Genomic DNA, 5,019 nt, shown 5'->3' on the forward strand with positions numbered 1-5,019 from the left:
AATAAAAATAATTTTAATAATAATAGATACTTGTGAGGATTAAATAGGATAGAGATAAAAGTACTAAAGAATAATATATAAGAAGAGAGGAAGACTACTGTAATTTATTTTATTTGGGGAAGAAGTCTAGAGATATTTGACTGCTCATGCAACCACTATCAAAACAGAATGTATAACTTCCAAATTAGTAGAAAAAATGGAGAGCAAAAGAATATGATTAACACAAGAGAGCAGAGAAAGAGAGAATTTTTTTTAAAGACAAGATCTATAGGAATGTAGAAATGAGTCAAAATATATCAGTAATTACATCATATGTAAATGGACCAAATTTGCTAGTAACAGAGTCTCAGAGATACCCCAAAACATAGGAGAGAGAAAGATGAAAAGAAATGAATAAGATAAGCCTAGAAAATAGTAAACCAATATATGTAGGTGTGTCTATATTAATATCAGAGCAAGTAAACCTCAAAGCTTGTTACATTATTAGAACTTACATTAGGAACACTATGAGTTTTTACAAAAATATTCCAGAAATTATAGCAACATTGTACTTGTGCATATGCAGTAGTATAACCCAAAAATATAAAGCAAAAAAAAGACAAGATAGAAAAAAGAAATTTGTGGATGCACAGCCTTCAAAGAAAATTAACATTAACACACACTTAATAAGCATATAGAATATTAGAAAAACATACATGAAGTGTTTCCTCCTATGTCCAAACATAGAATTTGGCACATAAAATTTATTTAGAAACACATTCTTTTCAAGCACACATGGAATATTTATGAAAATTTAACATACAAGGAATCAAAAAGTATATCTCAACATAGTACAAAGTATTAATAAGATACAGACCTCAATCTCTGAACACCACAGAATATAATTAGAAAGCAAGGTAAAAAAGATACCTAAAAAATAAAGTCAGCATATTTGGAAGTTTTAGAAATCACTTCCAAATATCTCAGGGTCAAAAGAATACATGATAATAGACATTAGAAATATTTATAACTGAATTAAAATTAAAAGAACATATACAAAAATTCTTGTATATCTTTATAGCTGTGGTGGAATATATATAACCATATAATATTCAAGAATTTTTGCATATGTTCTTTTTTTTTTTTTTTGAGTTGGAGTCTCGCTCTGTCGCCCAGACTGGAGTGCAGTGGCTGCTCCCGGCCACCGCAGCCTCAACCTGCTGTGCTCCGGCAATCCTTCCGCCTCAGCCTTCCAAGTAACTGGAACTACAGGCGCGCGCTACCACACCCAGCTAATTTTTGATTTATTGTAGAGATGAGGTCTCGCCAAGTTGCCCAGGTGGGTCTCGAACCCGCGGGCTCAGGCAATCCACTCACCTCAGCCTCCCAAAAGCGCGGGATTATAGGCTGAGCCACCAAGCCCGGTTTGCATATATTCTTTTAAGTATAATTCTATTATCATATAGCTTATATATTTATATAGAAGATGTCTGTAGGTATATTTTAACTTTCTTGTAACTTATTACTCTTCTAAATATAAAGCTTATTAAATAATAAAATACATGCATTTCTATATAATTTTAACAAACAATTGTAGGGGTGAAAATGTATAATGAATGCCTTTTTATCACCAGTCGCAAAGGTCACTGACAACACTCCTATAACAAAAGACAAGATAATAAGAGAAAAGCATAACACATTTATTTAACAAAGTTTTACGTAACATTAAAGCCTGCAGAATTGAAGACCCAAAGACTCAAGGGAAACTATTTTTATCCTTAGATTTGATGAAGAATGCATAGTTGTGTAGAGATGTGATCGGACAAAGGGTATGATTTAATACTAATAGATAGATTGAGGAAACCCAGCAAGGCCTGTTTAGATTCATCTTGGGCTCTCTGTGCAGCATTTCTTCTTCCTAGGTATAGACAGAACCCCTCTGAAACAAAGGTCTTCAAGGGAGAAGGAAAAAAATGTCCTTTCTAGGTTTTATGGTTTACTTTAGGAGAGAGGAGTTCTCGTTTCTATGTCCCACCATTGGTAGAGGACTTCCGGTTTCTGTGACTCACATCAGGGGAGAGAGAGGAATAGGAGACAGAGCATAGGTGAAAGTCAGAGAGACTTTTCTTCTGATACCTTTCTAATATCCTTCAGTTCAAAGTAATTAGCATGCTAAGGCACAGTATCTTAGGGTATTGTGTTGTGCGACCCAACATTATCATAAAATGTAGTTTTTTTTACAAGGAACAATGCACATTTAGGAATAAATATCTTTAAAAGATTCAAGATATTTATGGTGTAAATTATAAACCTTTATTAAAAGGCAAATAGGTATACAAATATGTATGGAAACCTACCATCTTCATGAAGAGAAACACTCCAGTTGCTAATGATGCTAATGCTTGCCAAATCAACCAATGATTTCAATGCATTTTCAATCAAAATCCCAACAGATTTTTTTTTTTTAATTTTTGAATTGGGATCTCACTCTGTCACCCAGACTTGATGACACTGTTCAACACAGTTCATGGAGGAAGCCATCCCTCCTTCTCAGTCTTCCTAAGTAGGTGGGACTACAGGCACACACCACTGTGTCCAACTAATTTTATTAATTTTATTTTTATAGGGATGAGGTCTTGCTATGTTGCCTAAGCTGGTCTTAAACTCCTAGGCTCAAGCAATCCTCTCACCTTGATCTTCCAAGATGCTGAGACTACAGGCACAACAAATTTTTGATGAAACTTTTCAGACTGGTTCTAAAGTCGTTCTGTAAGACTAAAGAATAATAATAATAGTAGTAATAATAACAAAGAATATGAAAATGATTTCAAAGAATAAAAAGACATCCTTTTGTTTATCGAGATTTATTATAAAGGCATAAAGCTGTGTGACATTTATATAGGAACACACTAATAAACAAAAGGAACAAAGCTTATATAGAAACAGCTTCATATATTCAGAAAGAAAGTTGCAATGGAGGTAACACTACAAATCAATGGGGGAAAATTAATTATAAAGTAAAAGACACTGAGACAATTACTTAAAACTAAACCTCATCTCCTTTTAGTCTCACACTTACTTCTCACTCCACTCTAACCACTTTGGCTACTTGCTATTTTCCAAATGCACGAAACTACTCCCATCTAAGAGCTCTTTTTGTCCAGTTTAACAAACCAGCTGATAGCCCTTGCAATTAATTAAAGACCACTGGCAGAAACTGGGAGAAAAGGGGGTTTAATTTCTGCAAGCAGGTTATAGAGAGACAGGGTGGCATCATTACCAAAAACTCGCTCAAAGCAACACATACTCATTCTGGTATTTATACTCAAAATTCATAGTCCTTCACCCATCCCAAGTTAAGATTTAAAAGCCTACGTGCAGTTTCAGCATGACTCAAGATCTACATTAACATTTTCTGGTACGTGAGCACTGACATGAATCAAAGTCTCCTGGTTATGTTGACATTTTAAGATAACATTTTGGAATTTACAACATTGTTTTTTACAGTTTTCCAGAGGAAGGGGCAGACAATTGCAACATTTGGAAGGAAAGGAAAGTCACAACATTTAAAAGTGGTAGCTTTAAATTGTTTTAAAAAACAGTTTTAACAATCCCCTGTTTTCAGAGTCCTGGCCTATAGCAGTCAATGCCTTTGTACACACAGGTAGAGGGGAGGTGAGCAATACCCACACCAGGCTTTTAGATACAGTCTTGTCAACCTTGGACCATTCTCCATGTCTCCTGACTATCAGGTGGTCTGGTATAACCAGCTGTTACTTCTCCAGCATCAGCAATGGCTTATTAGATGAAACCAGTCAGGCAAGGCTGTATCAAGGGAGAAGCAAACTTTTGAAGGCAGTGTGGGGAAAGGAAAAATGTGCCTTTTTAAATTCAAGTGGCTTCTATGTTTAGCTTAAATCATCTGTGAAAGAAAGTTTCTTAATACAAGTTAAGTTTGTTCTAAATGACTGCTCTAATATAACCAAAATGTCCTCTTTTCAGCCTGTAGCAGGGCCTTTGCCCTTGCCATTCTCTTTGCATGGCTAACTCCTTCATTTCCTGAGATCTTTGTTCAAAAGCCCTTTTATCAGTGATGTCTCTGCTTCTATGTCCCCAACAGGAATTTGAGTCTCTCTCTCTCATTCTCTCTCTCTCTCTCTCTCTCTCTCTCTCTCTCTCTCTCTCTCTGTGTGTGTGTGTGTGTGTGTGTGTGTGTGTGTGTGTGTGTGTGTGTGAATTGTCTATTTATCAAGAGAAACTAGAAGCTATTTCCTAGCCCACATATTATGTTTAAAAGTTCAGGAATACAGGTCAGTGACAAACTTCTACGTAATCAACCCAAAGATAATTCTTTATATTCCAAAATCACTTTGCACTCTGAAAGACAGCAGCTTTTTTCATCTCCTCCTAATCTTTCATGGAATCATCATTTCTGTAGAAACCTGTATATACCTTCTTTCTTGGTTCAACCACAGCAAATTTATATAGAGCTGCAATAATCCATTCCAACAATGTGAAACCACAAATGTCTGGCCAGAACATCAGGCATCTGACATTTTGTCAAAGTTCTGGAAACCATGGTAGTTATTGTTATTAATAGATATGTCACCCTCAACACCAACATTCCTTCTGAATGATGGAGAAATGGATAGTTCCTTAGTTTCATTTTATGCAAGATTTGGTCTGTTTTATTCACTGCTATCACCAGAACCTAAAACAGTGCATAGCACACAATGGATGCTCAATAAATAGTTGCTGAGTGAATGAATGAATGACAAAGTAAAAAACCCAGACCACTAAAACAGTATACAAAAACCCTTTTTCAGATATATTTGAAAGCTACATGGGCCGGGATCGGTGGCTCAGCCTGTAATCCTGCACTTTGGAAAGGCCGAGGTGAGTGGATTGCCTGAGCCCGCGGGTTCGAGACCCTCCTGGGCAACTTGGGGGGACCTCATCTCTACAATAAATCAAAAATTGGCCAGGCGTGGTAGCGCACGCCTGTAATTCCGGCTACTCGGAAGGCTGAGGCGGAAGGAT

The sequence above is a fragment of the Carlito syrichta genome, unplaced genomic scaffold, assembly GCF_000164805.1.
Source record: "Carlito syrichta isolate Samal-C Ts95f unplaced genomic scaffold, Tarsius_syrichta-2.0.1 Scaffold283465, whole genome shotgun sequence".
Taxonomy (NCBI): Eukaryota; Metazoa; Chordata; class Mammalia; order Primates; family Tarsiidae; genus Carlito; species Carlito syrichta.